Source organism: Amblyomma mixtum, chromosome 4, assembly GCF_055824585.1.
Source record: "Amblyomma mixtum isolate Tamu chromosome 4, ASM5582458v1, whole genome shotgun sequence".
Taxonomy (NCBI): domain Eukaryota; kingdom Metazoa; phylum Arthropoda; class Arachnida; order Ixodida; family Ixodidae; genus Amblyomma; species Amblyomma mixtum.
The window spans coordinates 143,809,440-143,832,052 of NC_143015.1; the positions used below are offsets into that span (position 1 = coordinate 143,809,440).

Consider the following 22,613-nt stretch of genomic DNA (forward strand, 5'->3'; position numbering starts at 1 on the left):
TAATACTCTCGAATTAAAAACTGAGCGTTTCCAAAGTACAGCAGACACTGAACAATGGGCCGCATGTGGCGATACCGTTTCTTTAACGTGGCCTTCAGATGGGGTCTGCCTCATTCGATGAACGTTAGTCGGAAAGTCCGCATCTTCTGCAGCGACTGCGGCAGAAAAGCGGATAGTGGCAAAAGTTTAATTTGCAGCGCAACCTCGGTGTAAGCAGGACAGAGGCAGATTACGCGAAGCGGAAGTTATTCGCATTCGCGGGCGTTCGTATCCAATCGGCGTTGACGCGTATGGTTTCAACGTGTAGTAGCGGGCCTGCAAAGGTCAATTTCATTGGCCCGGTGGTTCCGAGGGTTCCCGTTTATAAGTCATTTCTGGCACTTCGAAATGGCCGCCGTTTTTTTGAGCTCTGGGTCGGAAAAAATCCAACTCTGTTAGGTTTCTGGCACACACACTGCTTTTACAAATGTCCTGTCTTGTTTTCGACATCAATACTCGCCATTGCATCCTTAGTACCCATTTCATGGCCGCATTTTATCTTCGTTATTTTTTTCTTTCGCCTCTTCCACGCTGCTCTCCTTCAGTCTTTATCTCCCAAATTCCCCTCCCTACGCAGAGTAGCATGCCAGCGATATTGAAACGCCGGCTAAATTCTCTGTTTTTCATTAAAGAGTCTCTCTCTCTCTCTTGTTTTCGAAGGGTCTCGAAGATATTTGTGGTAGATGGCCAGAATATAAATTTTTTGAAAACATCGCCGCCGTGTCCTAGTGGTTACAGTAACCACATAGTATGCGGGAAGTGTGATGTTTCGCTAACAATTGTCTCCCGGTGCTAGCCTGGAGCCCACCTCCAGTGGTTAGAGGGGTTCACCCTGACCTAGATCTCAGTTTTCTCTGGGGTCTAACAAGCCGAGGAAATCTGTACAAGCGCTTTTAGTTTTCGCGGCTCCCACCACATGCCGCGTGGCGCTGAACGGCGAAAATCACGGCGGTAATTTTGAACTTTCTGTACATCCCATTGCTTTCCCGTTGCCTTCGAAATAGTTGCCTTGAGCGCACCAACCATTCGTAGGCCATATTTTGCAGCTAGAAGGAAGACTCCACAGTGGTAATCACCATGTTCGGCACTGGAGCTTTTTCGAAGTGGGAGATTTAAAGTATCTCCTAGCGGACAACAGGTGGCGCTTCATGCTGTGTGTGGGGGAAAGCTGGGGATGTCCTTCGGGAAAAGGGTTGTCTGACCCCCACCTCCGCCATACCAGAGAACGTTACTTAAACATGGCGCTCTAAAGTGAAGTAATTCTCATAATTATTTTACTTTTTATGCTTTTGGAAAGAACGTTATTCATATGATTCAGTAAATTATATAGCATTGTATTTTGAAGTGTCATATCAGCGCATTACTTTCTCTGTCGTTGTTACTTCGTGGGCACTCTGACTTCCTGCCCCCCAAGAGATATTCCAACCTTATACTTCAGAGTCCACTTCCGTGGGCTTTTCGAGACGGTTAGATTTTGCTCCTTGTTTTGTTGTACCTTCTATGCGCTGCAGCTTTGCAGGATGTCCATTTGACCTTCTACACAGCGAGTTCAAAAAAATAATGAGCATGCATGCTGATTGTTTGGAAAGGGTTTCCCTTTGTAATCGTTCATGCTTCGCGCGCACTTCTAACCTCTGCACATCAGACTGCGGAGCCTGCAATATTATGTTATACATGGCGAAATGAGTCTCTAACCACTCACTTCCAAAATCTCGTCTTTGTCTCCTCCAGTCTGGGTGTCTTCTTTGGAAGCCAATGGTGGCCCAGTGTAAGGTTCGCTCCGAATCTTATTGGAGGACCCCACTCTGGCTTCGTCACGGCAGCGTCGCAGCAGCGCGGCGCCACGGTTGCGACCTCCGCCTGTGCATGCACTGGCAACTTCCAGACAGCCGCGGTGCACAGGGTAAGGGGACGGTTCTGCTCGTGACTAAAAACATTCAGGGGGCACTTTGGCTCCCTAAAGTGCTGCAAGGCGAAAGCGTTTCTTGGCGCACTGCTCGTTTTTAATTACTTTTTATTTTCCATATTTCGTTCTTTTTTATTTTTGGTTCTTCTCTTATTTTTGTTGTCTTATTTTTATTTGCATACCTTTTTTATTTTTATTTTTCTATATTTTCTAATTTTTGTTTTTATTTTTTCTTTTCTTGATTTTATTCCTTTTATTTTATTTATGAAACCCATGCATTCACTAGATGCGCCTTTATTCATGGTGAAACCTTGAGCCTTCGTGGCGGAGTGCTAGCGTCTCCGCTTCAAATGCCAAAGGCCCTCGTTCGATTGGTTTCCACTCTCGGCGCAGTTTCTTTTTAAGCAGTGACGCCGAAAGGCGGACAAATCTGCCGACACGGCTGCCGACGCGTCTGCTAACGACAGTATGAGGCATTAAAGGCTTTCGCCTTAATACATGCTAGGAGGAAAACTATCTCGTGCTGATGTCTCTCTTTTGGTGCATTATAGGCGCAGATATGAAGGCAAAATAAAGCAGACGTAGACACAAGTCGAATGCCACTTTTTCTAACCCAAGTGGAGACAGGTGTGAAATCCCGAAAAGGACAGTTAAGCGGCCTATTATTGTAAATGGACGGCTTCACCCTGGTCCGTTGTAGGCCGGTATTTGCCAATACGTTCCCAATATTTGGCAGATTACCTCAGCGGCTTGGGAGATTTGCGTAAGCGAGGCTTCGGCCGAGAACTCTTTCAGCTGCTCCAACTATTTTCAGCTCGTTTGCTCAATGACCTCACGCCAGGCCTTTCACAGGCATACAAGGGCATTCAAGGGCATACACTTCTCGCAGGCTGGTGGAGCTTGGGATGAAGAAGGGGCTGCTACCACCAACATTAAAAAAACCGCCAGCTGTGCTCTCTGGTGTGCCCCAGGTGTGCGCGACGCTTCAAAGGGTGACAAGTGAGGCGTAGGGGCGCAGCGCCGGCTGCTCCTCTGCACATCCACGTCGCGAGGCGGTACATATGGCGTTCCGAAATTCAGAAACGCTTGGATGACGCAAACGATAGTTACGGCATGCTTCAGGTTGGCGGTAGCACAAAGTAGCGGAGGACACCTCGAACATACTTAGAAGCCTCTTCAGGCAACTTTGAGTGTAGAATGTAGAAATTCGGGACTGGACGGTTGTGTGCCCTGTAATTCCTCAGCGTTCCTTAGCACGAAAGAATGGCAATTTAATCCCGCGGGGTGCCGTGCTGCATTGAATACGCAGTGCTCTAATGAAGTGGCCAGCGCTGGCTTGGGTTCCAGGCACACATCCGGGGAGTAAAGATCACAGGTTCCTTGTCTTCCTCGCACCAGAGGTGCAGGTGCCCCGTCAGAGACGGTTTGTTCCAACTGGAAGACTGAAGCTTCTTTCTTCGCACCAGGGGTGCCCCGTCAGAGACGTTCTCTCGATGAGTCGAGACGCAGGGATAAAAGAAAGGGAATCACTGAAGATTTATGTACAAATATTTACAGAATATACAAGTTAGGTACAACGGCAAAAAGACAAACAACAAAAAGGTGGAACTGGCTAATACTAGGGGAGGCCCCTACTCGGCGTGGCCGAAGATGCGTAGCATCTCACCTTAGCGCAGAACCCCTCTTCAGGCTCCGGGGTCTGGTTTTAAAGACCTAAAGGCCCGGCCCACGTTTCGTAGCAACCAATCATGTTACACTGCTCACATGATTGGTTTACCGAGAGCATGGCCAGCCCTCCAGCTTCCGTAGGGCAAAACGCCCTTTCCATTGCACAATAAAAGTGAAAAACAGACAAATACACTTTCGCGCCAGCACGTGCGCGAAACGGTACCGTGGGGCGGGGGACACCCGTAGTTCCCGGCGCGTTCGCGATCAGCCGCGTTCCAAGGAAGGAGACGCTCCGCTTTGAGCGCCCCTAGCCGCGTTCCAATGACCCCACGTACACTGCCGATCCCTTACACGGGTGATTTCGTTTTCTTTATTTTCCTCATTATTTAGGGACTACCGATGACGTAATGAGGTCATACGGGGTTTCGCAATGTCGGACGTTGAGAATGACACTGCCATAATTTCCGCTTCATGAGCAATATAATGCCTTTGTATTAAAACTGGCAGTGCGATAAAAGGAGCGCATTAAAGGGCTTGCTGCATGCGTCTAATTCGGTCTATGCGCCATACGTTGTTAACGGAGTGTCAGCTCAGATTAACTACTGTTTACTTCGCGTACGAACAAAGCACTGATGCAACAAGTACTCATAGCTGTGTTCATCGTACCGACTAGACTCCAAGAGTAGTCCGACCTAATGATTGCCATTCCCAATACTGCCCCATATGCCTTGTCATACTCACATGTTCGGCGATAGACTATTCTCTCTTCTAGGGATCCCCAGCCACCGCAGTGGCCTTGCGCTCGGCTGCAAACCGGAAAGACGCGGGTTCGATTCCGGCCGCGGGTGTCGAATTCCGCTAGAGGCGATATTCTATTATAGAGCCCCGTGTACCGTGAGATGTCAGTGTACGTTAAAGAACCCCAGATGCTCGAAATTTCTGGAGCCCTCCACTACGGCGTCTCTCACAGCCTGAGTCACTTTGGGACGTTAAACCTCCGTAAACTATATACCAAAGCAATTTTTCTTGCGATGCGTTTAGGTGCAGACATTAGCAAGAATTAAAGGAAGAGAAGCCAAAAAAACAAATACGGCTTTTCTCAGGTGATTGCATATAGAAATGCATGAAAGATGCGTGAAAAAGCGCCTTCTATTTCAACTAGCGGAGGGCATCCGGTTTCCACAGGCTGTCGGTCGGCTCAAGGCGGGGATACCTGCAGCCGCCTTGTGTCCAATGCCAGCGGTGCTCTCTGGTGTCCGGTACCTCTGACGGCCTGCAATGGACGTGTGTCGTCAAAGGCCATCGACAAATGCGTACGTATGGCATTCCGATAGTCAGCAACGTTTCGCTGATCCAACACTTGGCAAGACTTGCAGCATGCGTCAAGAAGTCGGTAGGAGGAATCAGTAGAGAGTACCGGGCCATATTTCCTGGCTCTTGGTTGGAAATTAACGTGCCATAATTATCAGAGCGGATCTCTGAAAATAATCTCTTTCCGGCATAGCCATCATCCTCTTCGTCTCTCTTCCCTTAAAGCATCTACTGCCAGCTTTTTCTTGAGTCTAAGCGTCACGATTAGTGAAAAAAAAAAAAACGGATTCGGTGCGGAGCCCGTGGCTTATAGCGGGCGTATCATTTCCATTGGAGTAGTGTATAGAATTCGCATGCGAGCCAAGTATTAATGCAGCAGCCAATGCTGTACGTCCCCTAAAAGTATCAGCCTAGATCAGACAACTTCTCACCTTTTCCGATGCTCCTTTCCGGTACCTGCGTGCATCTGTCCTGAAATACGGTATTCAGTGTGCTGCGGTAGACAATTACGGACCATTACAGCATTGCCTGCTGTGTCCTTATCAACTTAGTGGGTTTCGTTATCTAATCTATGCTAACCTGTTATGAATGCTGCGGGTACGCCTGCAGTGGAGAACCGTGACTGAGGTCCATCATTCCTTTATCCTCAGGGTTCCTGTAGGCGTGGTTCCAAGGATGTCTGCAAAGAGGCCGTCACGTGATGGACCACGTCGGCGCTGAAGCCCCCATTTGTGCTCCAAATTCTGCGATGTCTTCCGCGTGAGTACGCCGGTGGGCGCAGATTAAATGCACAGATTCCACCGTGACTGTGAGGTTCCGAAGTTCTCGCAGAGAATGCCCGCAGGTGTACTTCTCAGCGCACGCTGAATACAAACTTTGAATTTGGACGGCGATCTCAAAAAGATGATCTGCCTAACAAACACCGGTGACATACATGTTCTTAAGGCATGGAACTGGCTCAGCGGTTATGGCGCTCGGCTGCTGACCCAAAAGGCGCGGGTTCTATCCGCGGCGGTCCAATGCGCTTCTTTGCTGTCGTCTCTATACGTTTTGCTGTGAACGTCTTTTTAGCGCACAGCCTATGAAATTTGAATTTCGATAGAGACGAAATTCTAGAGGCCCGTGTACCGTGCGATGTTTGTGCACGTTCTCACGACCCCGTGCGCAACTCAGGTGGTCGAAATTCCGGAGCCCGTATTTACGTAGTCCCTCATAGCCTGTCGGTTTGGCAAGTTAAACCCCCACAAACCATAAACCAAATGTTCCAATTCAGTTTGCGCCATTTCGTTGGTGGCTCAAACACGGCGGGCACGGCTATACCTGAAGACTAGTGATCCCCCTTTACTTTTGACTACATCTGCTGAGACTGCATTTCCCATTTCGTGAATTCTAGCGTCAAAACTCATCATACAGAGCTTGTTCTTTAAGTGTTTAATAAGAGATAGCAAAGGGGGCAACACTTTGACTTTCGACGAAGTGGGAAGGGAACAGGTGTCTAAGGGCAAGAAGATGCTGCATATCTTCACCATTATTGCTAGAAAGATGAGAAAACATCATGCTGAAATGTGTTTGTCAGGTACTCATGGAATTTGTTCGCAAAAAAACTCTCAAATCATTGCGGCTACCCGCATTGGAGTAATGCGAAAGAAAAACGTCCTCATACTTGATCGACATCCGAGGCTGTTCTGACGACCATGTACTATATCGACGTCCATAGGTATTTTGACGTCTAAGTGTGTTTTTTCGCTTCTAAATAACTAATTGCACCTCATGAATCAAATTTTTTTTACGGCAACATTTTATCGCACACTGTCTGTGACAATCACAAAGATTGCTATCATGGCGATAATGTTCTTGAGTGGGGCTGTCTGGTTTTTTTCTCTTCTCGAGTCTGTGCACTTAACATGGCTACAGCGGGCCGAGTTTAGTTGAAAAATCTGTGAGGTGCAGTCTCGGAAAACGAACTCATTTTCACATCACTGTGCAGCTACTATGCTGCCTGTTAAGGCGCACCAATTTAGCTCTCCCGCATCTGCCTACGCCTGCTGCGACGAATACAGTGCATGGGTAATCCTGCACAAAACAATCATTCTATCCCCGGAGTAACGTAGTGCTTTGCATGAAACGCTTTTAATATACATCCCGAGTTCATCATTAACATCGTAAGCATACAGACGGGTAACATAACGACGACAATTTAAATTTTTGGACTAAAAGAAAGGTATGGACTCCTAGAGTATACAATTTATATTTGCATGTACAGCCCTGAATTGGCTTGACTAAAGCAGCTCAAAGCGGTTCGCTGCGTTTCAAACCAACTGATCTTTGAAATGATGTACCGGATTCACCACGTAGCGATTGCGTTCGAATCCAAACAGCGCGTTCATTCAAGGAAGAAAAGCACCAGCGCGATATTCTGGCTAGACATGCCACCAATTATTATTTCGGTCTGCTGGGCGCACACCGGTGCCTTAACTTCATTTTTGCATCCTTGTATGAGCCGATTCATAAGCGGAGTTATATCTAAGCCGATCTTTTTCTGCGCTTATTGTCTTTCGCTTGTCTTCTCTCACCCAGACTGGGCGCCCTTCTCGGAAGCCACAGCGTGGCCAGATCGCCTCCGCACCCTCCAGCAGCCGCCTGGAGAAGTCACCTGCGCACCAAGGAACAAGCCCATAAAATGGTGAGGGTCCAGGGGTCGCTTTCGTGTCAATCACACACCGCGAGGTAGCGCGAATGCTGTCTGTCTGCATTTGTAAATGCACGCAATGCAGGCGAAGTCATGCGTTCCTTAAGTGAGTGTGCGAAGTGCGAATGCGACGCAAGTTTATCATGAGGCGTGGCCTTCTGGTTGCCAATCCTCAATTGCAGGGATTGATGCTGTGTCCCACTTCAAACAATCGCTAAAGCCAAGCGAAGCAGTCACTGAATTTCGAGCTATGGAAAGAAAAATCATAGGTCGCAAGGGGCCGGAGTGGGTGAGGGAACAAACGCGGGGGTTAATGACGCCCTAGTCGAAATCAAGAAGAAAAAATGGGCATGGGCAAGGCATGTAGTGCGAAGGCAAGACAACCGCAAGTGCTTAAGGGTAACAGAGTGGACTCGGAAAAAGGACGAACACACAGGACGAAGCGCTTCGTCCTGTGTGTTCGTCCTTTTTCCGAAGAGAAATCAAGAATAGCAGGGGGCGCAAGAAAGTTAGGAGGGCGGATGAGATTAAGAAATTTGCGGTGATAGGGTGGCCGCCACTGGCAAAAGACGGGTTTAATTGGAGAAACATGGGAGAGGAGGTCTTTGCCCTGCAGTGGGTGTAGTCAGGCTGATGATGATCATGTTATTGAATATAGCCAAGAGAGAAACTAAAATGCCCCCATGCATTCAATCGTTTTCATGGCCCTTAGCTTCTTCCGTATCGGCTGAACTGAACAGGTGGTTCTTTTACTGCAGACTCCCTGGCAAAAATTTTCACGACCTGCTTGTGGTCGCCGCCAGCGGTGCTGTCTGGTTTCAGCGAGGACTTACCCGCCAAGCCCCTCGGTAAGCTGGTACCCACGATGCTACTGCTCTCCAGGTGCATTTCAGTGGCATAGCACTTCACAGCGATAAGGCAAGCGTCGAAGAGATCGCTGCACGAGTCAGTGCCAAATTCGTTTTAACTGATTCCTTGGGACCTTTCTGCTGCCTTAGGGGAACTAAATCCTCTAGAGAGCCTTACTGGTTGACTTGTGACCCTATTCGGGTTCGAGCTCTTCTCGCGCCGTGTATCGACTCAATTCGGAAGGTCTCTGCCGTCTTCCCACCTATCGCCTTTTCCGAGTAGACCACACTGGCGCCACCTTCCGCTTGTTCCACTGGAACGATTTGCTTTGCTCTCAGAGAAAATTGCCTAAACGGACTCATTCGCTACAAGGCTTTCAAGGTGAAAACCTTTCTTGGCTCAAGAGTGGCGTTCGTCCGACAAGGCAGATTCGTGGACAATCCAACACTAGCCACATAACAATCCAACTGGCTAAATAGTCCTTTCTTAGCTCGTGAGTTTCGTCCGCAGAAATAATAAAAAGCACTACTATGAACAAAAATAGTAAACATATTTAAAATCGGGAAAAATAAAATAAAGAAAATAATACAAAACAAATAATATAAAACAGAAAATACCAAAAAGGCAAAATTGGAGGGCGAAAAAGTGGACAGGGAAAGGCTTTCGTATTTCCACTCTTAAGCAGACTTTTAAGTGCTATCTGACCCGAAAGACTCGGGTGCGACCCCGGCCGCGGCAGTCGAATTTCGATAGAGGCGAAATTTTTTAGGCTTGTGCACGAATCACGGTTCCGAGGGTTCCCTTTTATAAGTAATTTTATTAGAAATGCCCTCTCTTGTTCTTATTTATTTCTCCGAGATATAACTAGAAGAGTATTTTTACGCGGCGAAAATATTTGTTGCAGATGGCCCAAACATTAATTTATTTTTTGAAAATATCTCCGCCCTCACCTAGCGGTTACAGAATCCACATTGTTTGCGAGTAGCGTGGTGTTTCGTTAACCGTTGCCTCCGGGTGGCCGCCTTGTGCCCACCGGCTTTCTAAAGGTTAGAAGGGTTCACCTAGACCAAACGTTCAGCTTTATCTGGGGTCGAACAAGCCCAGGAAATTTGGACAAGCGCTTTTAGTTTGCACGGCTGCTACCACACGCCACATGGCGCTGAACGGTGAAAATCACGGCGGGAATATCAAAATTTCGGTACATCCCAATGCTTTCCCGCAGCCTTCGATATATCGAGCGCACCGCCCATTTCTTTGGTCAGGTTTTTCAGCTAAAAGAAAGAAGGAATGGTGATCACAATGTTCGGGACTCAGTATCTCGTCGCGTACATCAGATGACCCTCCTTATTTATTACTCAGTGTCCAGGAAAGCTAGGCATGTGCTTCGGGAAAGGAGTGTTTGGCACCCACCTCCGGCAAACAACGTTAGTTAAAACATGGTACTCTTTGGACCGACGGTTGCCTTGCGCCAGTAAAATAGTGCTCATAATTATTTCACTTTTTTATGTTTTTGGAAAGAACGCTTATTCATGTGATTCAATAACTGAACTAGGCTTGCATTATGAGGAGACTAACAGGCGTACCTCTTTCGTACCTCTTTCTTTGTCATTGTTACTCCATGGGCACTCTGATTTTCTGCCCACAAAGAGATATTCAAACCTTGCACTTAAGTGGCCTTTCCTATAACGAGACAATTGGGTTTTGCTCCCTGTTTCTTCTGTATCTTCTATGCGCTGCAGCTTTGCAGGGTGTCGATTTGAGCTTCCACTCAGCGAGTTCGCAAACAGAATGACTATGCGGCTTGTATTGAAAGAGTTTCCTTTTTTAATCGTTCATGCTTCGCGCAGACTTCGAACCTCTGCGCACCAGACTGTAGAACCCGCAGTCCCGTCGATATCTCTCATTATGTTATACATAGCGAAATGACATTCTCTAACCGCAGCCTTGCGTAATTTCGTCTTTCTCTCCGCCAGTCTGGGTGTCTTCCTTGGAAGCCAATGGTGGCCCCCAGTGCCCCTGTGAAGCGTTAGACTCCCTTCAGTCTACACCGACTTCGTCACGGCAGAGCAGCGCATCACTTCGGCGGATGCGACCTCAAGCAGCGCATCCACAGCCAGCTCCAGACAGCTGCGGTGCAGGAGGTGAGGAGGCGGTGCGGCTCGCGTCTAATACATGTGCCGCAGAGTGGCGCGCGTGACTGTCCTGCTTGCAGCCGCTGTTTTTCGTGCAGACGCTAAGATTGCTAGGAGGAAAACTATCGCGTTGATGTCACTGCTTTGACGCATTATAGGCGCAAATATGCCAGCGAAATGCAGAAGACATATACAAGAGGCAAATACCGCTTTTAGAGCGTTTGCTCGTACGGTATCATTACTGAAGTTCAAGTTAGTATGAAACACAAGATTATTAAAGCGAAACCATTTGGTGCTCCCATTGATAAAGAGATTGCGTACCACCTCAATGGAGTAGAATGTTTGGAGTGGTATCAAATGATTCAGCGCGTTACGAAGCCCAAGATCAGTAATCGAATCAAAGCATGGCATATCTTAGGTCTTCATTGCCTTTGGTTCTCGAAACCGTGACTTGAAAGCTTCAAACTTCTATTAAGGCCAAACTAATTGACGTAAGACATTCGAAGTGGTGTCAAACGATTTTTCTTGCTCTGTTATCAATCCTTTACCAATGCTGTATACGTGCGCGCCTGATGCAGCGTCTGTTCCTGATCTTGGTGCTGTCGTGCTATTAATCATTTAACAAGAGATCGTTGTGGTGTTTCAATCAAACTCGGGAAATTTCTGCTAAATAATGCTTCTTGTCGCATTAGTTGCATGGTCGTATATAGCGAGAAACATTCATGGGTGTACATGGATGTTTTTTGCAGTACGCATCGGCGTTTTGGATGTGCGCCCTGTATGAAGCGGGCCTGGATACTTGAGTCGCCTTGGCCGTCCTGAACTGCGTAAGTTGGCTTGCTTACTTCGCATTTCTATGCTGGCCTAATGCAACAATGCCAGCATGCTGTGTGATGTCGATGCAGGGAACCTCAGGCGGGCTGAGTTTATCGGGTGCCACCTAATACGGCGTCCCTGGTAGCGTCAACCGAGTGGGGACCTTAAGCTACCACATGTCTTACCAAACTCCACATATAACTGTTACAACATTCAGTGAATGCGAGTAATTTTTGTGAAACAAGTTGGCGTGTACGATAGAAACAGCAACAGGATGCTGGATGTTTTGGTGCTGCATTCTTCCTCTAGAAGATTCAGATGAGCAGTTTGCAATGGACAAAATCCCCGAAGAGACAATCACTCCTTGCACAGTGGTGCAGCGGTTAAACGATGCGCCAGTGGCCTGCGATGGAATGTGCTATGGGAGGTTCATGTGTGTGATAAAGGTTGCTGTTCCCAGCAACTTCTCGGGACGATTCATAAGCCGCCTGCTGCGGTGAGGAGGTTGCGATGACGCCACAAGGTCATGTGACCTAACTGGCCCACCTACCTCCTCAGCTGCTACTGTGGGGATTTTGAGGGGATTGTTCGCCACGGTCAACGACGCCGACAACGACAACGGCATTTTGCGACGCGAACTCCCTAACGCTATCGCGTTCTGTCGCTCTGTCCCGTTCTCTTGTCTTGTGCGTCACATGCGTGTGTGTGTCTGGTTTTTGGCCCCTTTAAATTACAATGAATTACCAACAAGCCTAACAAGAAAATATCTTACGCGTTAAAAGTAGTCACCTCCTATCATATTACGCCCAGCTGATGTAGCGCGAGGCTCGACACTGAACTGGACCCACAGAACGCGGTAACAGACGGAAATGATCGTACTACCTTGGCCTGGTGTCGCTCGGAGATCACAGCTTCCTTCTCTACACTCACCCCGTCCCCCCCCCCTCCCCCCCCGCCAGAAAACAACAACAAAAAAGTGGCGCCTTTTTTGTTGCGAGGCGCCTCGTGGACAACAACCCTTGGGTGCAGAGGCAGCAGAAGCAAGTGAAGTGCTGCCATCCCGTGGGTGTCGCCAGAAGCAGCGGCCCGCTTCCTCTTTACCACGTCGACGAAAGCGGGGAAAGCGAGGGCCCTAGGTGAGTGTCAGCCCGAAAACCACCATGACTTGCACAATTCCTTTGCTTGCTTCAATCACGTGACCAACGAGAGAACGCGGCCAGGGTTTTTCCCAAAATGCTTCGCTTTCAGCAAAGAAAAGCTTTCCATGCAACTAACTGTTGTTGCCTAATGACATGTGTTTATTCTCTCAATCCAGATTAAAAAAAAACAAGCCGAGAAAGATGCACCTTAGTGATCAGCACAGGTGAACGACCAGACAAGATGGATCTTAAGTCAAAGACAAAGTGCAAATAAAAAGCGACTAATTGGCAAAAACAAACCGAAAAATATATTTTTGCCTCTGGAACATAATATCGTTACATACCTGAACAATCAACTTCTAAGACAGGGCCAGTTTTTTTTTTCCAAGGGTGGGGGTTCGGCCAACCAGTGGGCCCCAAATTTTTGGGCATCGTCTGAGCCACTTCGCCAACAGCATGCTAGATCAATCAACCACTCTCTAACGTCCTAACTAGTTTTGCACATCATATGTATTAGTATGCCATGTAATGCCCCCTGTGGGCTCTTAGGGTATTTGATTAAATAAATCAATAAAATAAATATACTTCGTCGCGCCACTTCTCAGTGGAGTGAAAGCATCGGCTGCTAGGAGACTCCTTTCGCAAATTTTGCTGTTCTCACACGTTCGAGAGCCAACATTGAAAGTCAGAACCCCGCGTTCGTATACTTCCTTTCAACTGCGAGCAACTTGTGAGAAGGATTGTAGCCCCAGTACAACCTCGGCATATATGGCAACTGCCAAATTTTAGCTCGTTGACATTACTGCTGCCGTTTGCGCAAAATCTTTGTGTCTGGTGTTGTGTGATGACGCTTTGTGGGGTGTGCATAGGAGGTGGAGAGGAGGTGAGGCCTCTCAGAGAAACAGAGGGGACGGAGTAATGGAAAGAACAGCGCAGTATGAGTGCAATGGGAAAAAAATGGTCGGGGATGGAGAGGTGTAGTGTGGCCACTACCACCAAGTACGAGAGTTCTTTGGATATCGTGTGTACAGGGCTTGCCTAAAGAAAACGCTTACTATTCTGCCTCGTGAGTCGCATTGATTGTCTGTGAATTTTGTTTTAGTGAGGAGAGCGCTTTCAAAAAAACTTTCGCAGATAAAAATAATAAATGAGCGTTTCCAATCTACAGCAGACACCCATCATTCTGCCCCATACGGCGATCTCTTTCGCGTGGCGTTCTGATGGTATCTGCCTGGTTTGATGAAAATGAATCGGATAGCGTGCATCGTCTCTAGAGTTTCCAGCAGGAAAGTGGATTTGAGAAGAAGTTGTATTTGCAGCGTAATCTTCCGTCGGTATAGGCAGGACTAAGGAAGACGAGTGAAACAAAGTATTTGCTTTCGCGGCCGTTCCTTTGCAGCCCCGTCAATGGACGGGGGCTTGTGCCCTCAAAGATGTATTCCAACCTTACACTTAAGTGGCCTTTCCTAAAACTATACGGTTGGCTTTTGCTCCTTGTTGCGTCTGTATCTTCTGTGCGCTGCAGCTTTGCATAGTGTCCGTTTGAGCTTCCACTCAGCGAGTTAACAAAGAGAATGATTATGCTGCTTGTTTTTAAAGCGTTTCCTTTCCTTAATCGTTCATGCTTCGCGCACACTTCGGACCTCTGCACACTAGACTGCAAAGCCTGCAATCCCGTTGATCTCTTGTAATAAGTTATACATAACGAGATGACAGTCTCTAACCACTGCCTTCCGGGATCTCGTCTTTCTTTGTCTCCCCCAGTCTCGATGTCTTCCTTGGAAGCCAGTGGGGCTTTGGAAGCCATTGGTGGCCCCAGGGTCTGGAGCGCACCGCATCTTATCGGAGCATTCCACAGTGTCTTCGTCAGGGCAGCGTCGCAGCAGTGCAGCGCCACAGATGCGACCTCAGCCAGCGCATCCGCGGCATCTTCCAGAGAGCTGCGGTGCACGAGGTGAGGAGACGGCGCTGCACGCGACTAATACATGCGCCGGATGGCACGCGTGAGTTTTCTGCCTGGCAGGAATTGTTCTATCATAAATCAAGAGGCAGTGCCCTACTCTTTGATGCTAGGTCAGGGAGTCTTAGAACGCGCAGCTACAAAAAAAAAATAACGAAGAAGATGATACACGTGCTGTGTGTGGTAGATCTCTAAAAGCAATTGAACACCTGATACTGAGACGTGGTGGTATCCATCGGGATGCAGATGCAGGCGCAGCCACTCTTCATGAGGCTCTAGGGTTGAGAGATAACAATGGTCATGTAAATAAAAGTGCGGTGGAAGTTAGCCAAACGCGATTGGCAGATTGGTGGCTGAAAAGCAGAATGCTGACATAAGGTTACAAGTGCAGGGAACCGTATCGAAAGAGAAAGCTAAATTTAAACAGATTTTAAAAAAAAGGGAAAAAAATGCCGACCATGGCGGTAATTGCCACCACTCTGTTTCAAAGGGCACACTACTGTCTTCCATCCATGCATCCTTGCGGCCGCTGTTTATCGTGGAGACGAGAATATGGCTAGGAGGAAAACGATGTTGTGTTGATGTCACTATTTCGACGCATAGGCGCGAATATGAAGGCAAAATGAAGCAGACGTAGACGCAAGGCAAGTGCCGCTTTCTCTGACCCGACCGGAGACTGACAGGCAATCGGCCCAATAATACAAATGGACGGCTTCACGCTGGTCCTTCGCAGGACCTGCATTTGCCAATGCGTTTCCAATATTGGGCCGATTACCTACGCTGCTGCTGGGGACAGTTGCGTAATCGAGGCTTCGGCAGAGAACTCTATGAACCTGTGAAACTATTTTCAGCTGGTTTGCTCAATGTCTTCACGCCAGACTTTTTAAGTCGTGCACTGAGCTAAGAAGGGCATTCACTTCTCGCAGGCTGGTGGGCCTTGGGATGGCGTAGCGACTGCTACAGCTAACACTAAAAAACCGCCAGCTGTGCTCTCTGGTGCCCGAGGTGTGCGCGACGCTTCAAAGGGTGGCAAGTGGCGAGTAGGGGCGCAGTGCACGGCCACGTTGCGAAGCGGTATGTATGACGTTCCGAAATTCAGCAACGCTTGGATGACGCAAACGATAGTTACGGCATGCTTCAGGTTGTCCGTAGCACAATGTAGCGGAGGACATCTCGGACATAGTTGGAAGCCTCTTAGAGGCAAATTTAAGTGTAGAAATTCAGGACTGGACGGTTGTGTGCCTTCTAATTCCTCAGCGTTCCTTAGCGCGAGAGAATGACAGTTTAATCCCGCGGGGTGCCGTGCTGCATTGAATACGCAGTGCTCTAATGAAGTGGCCAGCGCTGGCTCGGGCTTGAAGCATACTTCCGAGGGATTTCGTTTTCTTCATTTTTGTCTTATTTACGCAATGCCGATGTCGTAATGGGTTCATGTGGGGTTTCGCAATGCCGGACGTTGAGAATGACACTGCCATATTTTCCGCTTCATGAGCAATATAATGCCTTTGTATTAAAACTGGGAGTGCGATAAAATGAGGGCATTAAACGGCTTGCTGCATGCGTCTAATTCGATATATGCGCCATACGTTGTAATCGGAGTGTCAGTTTAGATGAACTACTGTTTACTTCGCGTACGAACAAAGCATTGATGCAGCAAGTACTCATAGCTGTGTTAATTGTACCGACTACCAAGAGTACTCCGATCTAATGATTGCCATTTCCTATACTCCCCCATATGCCTTGTCATACTCACATGTTTGGCAGTAGAATATTCTCTCTTCTAGGTATCCCTAGCCGCCGCATTGGCTCAGTTATTGCGCTCGGCTGCACACCGGAAAGACGCGGGTTCGATTCCGGCCACGGCTGTCGAATTCCCCTAGACGCGATATTCTAGAGGCCCGCGTACTGTGAGATGTCAGTGTACGTTAAAGAACCCCAGATGCCCGAAATTTCTGGAGCCCTCCACTACGGCGTCCCTCATAGCCTGAGTCGCTTTGGGACGTTAAACCTCCGTAAACTATGCACCAAAGGAATTTTGTTTGCGATACGTTTTGATGCAGACATTAGCAAGAAATAAAGGCAGAGAAAACAAAAAAAAAACAGATACGTCTTTTCCCAGGTGACTGCATATAGAAATGCATGAAAGATGCGTGAAAAAGCAACGCCTTCTATTTCAACTAGAGCAGGGCATCCCCTTTCCACAGGCTGTCGGTCGGCTCAAGGCGAGGAGAATCCTGCAGCCGCCTTGTGTCCAATGCCAGTGGTGCTCTCTGGTGTGCGGTACCTGTGACGGCCTGCAATGGACGTGTGTCGTCAAAGGCCATTGCCAAATGCGTACGTATGGCATTACGATAGTGAGCAACGTTTCGTTGATCCAACACATGGCAAGAGCTACACAGTATGGGTCAAGAAGTCGGTAGCAGGAATCAGTGGAGAATACCTGGGACATATTTCCTGGCTCTTGACAGGATATTAACCTGCCATAATTATGAGAGCATCTCTCTGAAACTAATCTGTTTTCGGCATAGCCATCTTTCTCTACGTCTGTCTTCCTTTAAACCATCTAATGGCAGCTTTTTCTTGAGTCTAAGCGTCACGATAAGTAAAAAAAAAAATATTAGGTCTATCGCAATGTGCGCGTGCTGAAGTCTGCAGCATGTGCGAATTAGATGCCCCCTTGCGATGGTTTCGGTGCTGAGCCCGTGGCTTTTAGCGGGCGCATCATTTCCATTGGAGTAGTCTATAGAATTCGCCTGCGAGCCAAGTGTTAATACAGCTGCGAATGCTGTACGTCCCCTAAAAGTATTAACCTATATGAGACAATTTCGCGCTTTTTCGGATGCTTCCGGCCTCTTCCAGTATCTGCGTTCATCTGTCTTGCAATACAGTATGCAGTACGCTGAGACCATAACGAACCCTTACAGCATTGCCTCCTGTGTCCTTATCGACATCGTGGGTTTTGTTTCAACTAGCATATAGTAACATTTCATTGTCTAATCTATGCTAGTCTGTTTTGAATGCTGCGGGCACGCACACAGGTGAGAACCATGGCTGGGGAACATATTCCTTTATCCCCAGGTTCCAGAAGCCGTGGTACCAAGAATGTCTCAAAGAGGCCGCCACATTTAGGACCGCGTCTGCACTGAAGCTGCTATCTGTGCTCCTGATTCTGCGATATCTTCCTGGTGAGTAGGGCGGTGGACGCACGTCAAATGCAGAGAGATTGGAAGAGTGGAGCGAATCCACAATGATTGTGAGCGCGGCAAAGTTCTCGCACAGAATGCCCGCAATTGTAGTTCTTACCGCACGCGGAATACAAGAACTTTGGATTTGGACATCAGATCTCAAAGAGGTGACCTGTGTAACAGACAACGGCGGCACGTTTTTAAAGCATACAACTGGCTCAGTGGTTATGGCACTTGACTACTGACCAAAAAATGGCTGAGGCTTAGCTAACGTTAAGCCTAGTCAGATGCGAAGCCAGACGTTCATCCCGCTGTTCATCGGTCTGTGTGGCACACTCAAGCTTTCGCTTCTCGTTCAAATCAGCCCTGTTTCTAGGCGGCATCCCAACACCTGGCCGCCTCGTAAGTGCCCGGAGAGCAAGGCAAGCTCAGCTTTATACCGCTGCTGTAGCGTCACGTGGTCAGCTGCAGCGCCTCTGATGTGGAGCCTCCACCGCCGCGGCCGACCGCGCGAGCCGGCAGCCAATCTCTCCTCTGCTGTGACGTCATGTTGTCACGTGGTCAGCCGCTGCGCCTCTGATGTGGAGCCTCCACCGCCGCGGCCGACCGCGCGAGCCGGCAGCCGATTTCTCCTCTGGTGTGACGTCATGTTGTCACGTGGTGTCACGTGGTCACGCTAAAGGTCAATGGTAGCTCCACCGCCGCGCTCGACGGGCTGTAGTGTAGCTCTAGTAATATGCTTCGCATCATAGGCGTCGGTTCTGTTCCGCCGCCGCGGTCCAATTTCGGTACAGTCGAAATTTTAGAGGCCCGTGTACTATGCTATGTGAATGCACGTTCACAACCCCATGCGCAACGCCAGGTGGTCTAATTTTCCGAAACCCTTCACTACGGCGTCCCTCATAGCCTGAGTCGCTTTGGGACGTTAAACCCCATGAACCATATACCAAACATTCCAATTTGGTTTGCGCTATTCTGTTCGTGGCTCAAACTCCGCCGGCACAGCTATGTAACGAATAGTGACCCGCCTTTGCTTTTGAAGAGATCTCGGCTGAGACTGCATTCCTCATTTCATCAATAATATTAGCGTCAAAGCGCCTGATACAGAGCATTTTCATTAAATGCTGAATAAGATTGAGCGAAGGGGGCAACACTTAGCGAATTTCGACGAAGTTGGAAGAGAACAGGTGTCTAAGGGCACGAAGCTACCGCATATCTTCACCATTATAGCAAGAACGCTGAGAAAAGTTCAGGCTGAAATGCGTTTGGCTGGTACTCACGGAATTTGTTCGCAAAAAACTTCGAAATCACTGCGGCGACCCGCATTGGAACAACGCGAAAGCAAAACATCCACATACTAGATCGACGTTCGTGGCTGTTCTGATGATCATGTACTCTATCGATGTCCGTAGCTATTTTGACGTCTAAGTGTGTTTTTTCGCTTTTAAATAACCAATTGCACCTCAGTGATGAAATTTTTTCCACGGCAACATTTTATCGCACACTATCTGTGACAATCACAAAGATTGCTATCGCCCCGCCGCGGTGGCTCAGTGGTTACGGCGCTCGGGTGCTGACCCGAAAGACGCGGGTTCGATCCCGGCCGCGGCGGCTGAATTTCTTGAAGGCAAAATTCTAGAGGCCCGTGTGCTGTGCGATGTCAGTGCACGTTAAAGAACCCCAGGTGGCCGAAATTTCCGGAGCCCTTCACTGCGGCGTCTCTGATAGCCTCAGTCCCTTTGGGACGTTAAACCCGAATAAACCAAACCAAACGAAAGATTGCTATCATGGCGAGAATGTTCTTGGAGGGTTGCCTGGACTTCTCTCTGCTTGAGTCTATGCACTCAACATGGCGACATCTAGGCGAGTTTTGTTGAAAAATCTGTACCACATCCCAATCGTATTGGGCTGCCTGCTGAGACACTCCAATTTAGCTCTCCCGCATCTCCCTGCATCTGCGGCGACGAATACAGTACTCGGGTAATCCTGCGCAAACTAGGGAGAATCGTTCTATGTCTCCGAAGTCACATACTGCTTGCGCGAAACGCTATCAATAAAGCAGTCTGCTCCCTAAGTTCAGAATTAATACTGCAAGCATGAACGGGTAGCGCATACCAACATCACTTTCAATTTTTAAGACTCAAAGAAAGGTGTACACTCCTAAAGTATACAATATATATTTGTATGTGCAGACCGCATCTGTGACAATCACAAAGATTGCTATCGCCCCGCCGCGGTGGCTCAGTGGTTACGGCGCTCGGGTGCTGAGCCGAAAGACGCGGGTTCGATCCCGGCCGATGTTTCGTGCCTGTATTTTCCTGCGTTTATTATGTTTAGCATATCTTCTCTCACTCAGACTGGGTGCCCTTCTCGGAAGCCAAAACGTAGCCAGATGGCCGCCGCACCCTCCAGCAGTCGCCTGGCGAAGTCACCTGCGCATCGGAACAAGACTGCTGGGACACAGAAGGTGAGGATCGAGGGGTCGTCTTCGTGTCGCCAGCAAACTGCGAGATAGCGCGAATTCAGTCTGCATTTGGGAGTGCACGTTATGCGTGCTATCCCCGTGCGTTCCTCAAGGGAGTGTGGGACGTTAGAAGACGATGCAAGTCTGTTATGAGGCGTGGCAGCTTCTAGCCTTCCGGTTGCTGACCCTGAATTGCAGGGATTGATGGTGTGTCCCAATTACAACAGTCGCTAAAGCCAAGCGAAGCAATTACTGAATTCAGAGCAGTTGCTTCGAATTTTGAACTATTCAAAGAAAAATGATAGGTGTATTGTTAAGAGGCAGGTGGGCAGAGGGTGAGGGAACAAATGCGGGTTAGTGACATCCTAGTCGAAATAAAGAGGAAGAAACGGGCTTGGGCAGCGCATGTAATGCGAAGGTAAGATAACCTCTGGTCCTTAAGCGTAACGGAGTGGATTCCAAGAGAAGGCAAGCGAAGCAGGGGGCGGCAGATAGTTAGGTGGATGAGATTACTTACTCTGCGGGGATAGGGTGGCCGTTGCTGGCAAAAGACAGGATTAATTGGAGAGACATAGGAGAGGCCTTTGCCCTGCAGTGGGCGTAGTCAGGCTGCTGATGAGTTAGTGCACAACGCCAAGAGAGACACTAATACCCCTGTCATGCTACCAAATTTAATGTCCTTCTCATCGAGTGGCATTGGCTCCTAATGCCATTTACCGGCTGCTACAAGGGAACATTTAATGTCATTAGGTTCGAAAGTCATTCACCATCGAATGAGTTTGGGAATCTCATTCGCATTCGATATCGAACCGAATGCCTACTGTGGACACGAGATATGCACCAGAAACAAGCGACGCGAAAAAATAATGAGCGCACTGCCAAAGTTAGAAATTGTATTTATGTAGTTCTGCTAAAAAACGTCAACCTTTTCACACTAGAGGCTTATGTGGATAGCTATTACTCTCGGTCTTAGCAGCAGCCAACGCAAGCGGCGAGCGTGAAGCACTCGAACTGTCTGGTCAAAGGCAATCTAGACGTGCATGCATTGTATCTAGATCCTAACCTAAGGACGTTCAGTTCAGTTCAGTTTATTTTCTTTTCTTTAAAGGCCCCCTTGTATCGGGAGCATTACATAAGGGATGCGATTTTAATGAAATGAGCAAACAAAACAGCGAATATTATTTAGCACTGAAGGTGGTCGGTTATATGTTCTTGAAAAGTAGGAGATGTAGCGATGTTGACCATGTCACAGGGTATTGGCCGTTCCAGTCGGTTGCTGCTCGAAAGAAAAGTGAAGCAGGAAAGGTGGCAGTATGCGATGGCGGCCGGGAAGCTTGTAGGTGATGACTGGTACGATGAGATATCCGTGCTGCAACTGTGATATACGGTGACTGATTGAGTGAAGAATGAAATAATTTGTGATAAAGGGTGAGACTTGCAATGCGACGAGGGAACGAAAGGGGCGGAGTCCAGATAATGCTTTCAATGAAGAAATGCTGATGCCATATGAGTATGGAGAGTGGCTGAATCGAGTGGGATGATTTTGGACAGCTTCTAATGCATTAAGTAAGTTTGGTGCGGGCTCCATATGGAAGAGGCATATTCTAATTTTAGTCTGATAAGCGATTTATCCGCGAGTAATTTTACGTGTAGAGGGTAAAGGTGGAGATGGCGTTTGAGAAAACTGAAGGTTTTATTCGATGCTGAAATGATGTTGCCAATATGGGTGCGCCAAGATAAATCACAAGACAAGCTGACCCCTAGATACTTATAAGATGATACTGATTCAATCGAGGTGTTAGAAATGAAATATTGGGAGCGATGCGGGCCATGGCGACGAGAGATGGATAGGAGTTTGCATTCATTAGGATTCAGGGACATCAGCCAGTTGTTACACTAATTAAAGGTGCACTGAAGAGGAATCTGAACTTGTCTTTTTGCCGCCGGAACTCGACCTACATGTTCCGAGCTTTCTTAGAAGTTTCGTTTTATTGCCCTGTGTGGCCGATTTCTCTAATTAAATCGTAGTAACGTCCGGCTCCCGCCTTTTTTTTTTAATTCTCCCCCGTACGGTGGGCGGAGTCGACCAACGCGTGGAGTGCCTTTCACCCAGTCCCGTGGCGGCTTGCCGCTCTGCTCTCGGCGGAGTAATACGTAGTAGTCCGTAGTAGCAAATAGTCCGCGCGTATTTTTATTTCTGCGGGCTTATTTTGCAGCTATATTGTCTGTGAATGAAACTATTTATTCATGGAAACCTAAAAAAAAAACAAAATACAGCGAAAGCAAAGCCTCCACGGAGCTGGCTTAAAGGCACTTCACGCGTTGGTCGACTGCGCCTACCGTACGGGGAGAATTCAAAAAATAAAGGCGGCAGCCGGACGTTAATTCGATTTAATTAGGGAAATCGGCCACACAGGGCAATAAGTCGCAGTTTCTAAGAATGCTAATAACGTGT

The 22,613-nt window shown here is 48.1% G+C and overlaps 2 protein-coding genes and 1 long non-coding RNA gene across 6 annotated transcripts in view; all 3 read left to right on the forward strand.

The window, feature by feature from the left end:
• The window catches only part of LOC149348566 (uncharacterized), a 237,716-nt gene that overhangs the window by 36,456 nt on the left and 178,647 nt on the right, over positions 1 to 22,613 (forward strand). The gene's annotated exons all lie outside the window — the stretch shown is intronic.
• LOC149348568 (uncharacterized) lies at positions 14,319 to 15,578 on the forward strand. Its single transcript, XR_016292272.1, has 2 exons — positions 14,319 to 14,503; positions 15,436 to 15,578. It is a non-coding gene; the product is annotated as an uncharacterized LOC149348568 (long non-coding RNA).
• The window catches only part of LOC149348569 (uncharacterized), a 216,527-nt gene continuing 211,507 nt past the window's right edge, over positions 17,594 to 22,613 (forward strand). The window contains exon 1 of the mRNA XM_089588192.1: positions 17,594 to 17,694. The gene's annotated coding sequence lies outside the window, so the exon portion shown is untranslated. The remainder of the gene's footprint in view (positions 17,695 to 22,613) is intronic.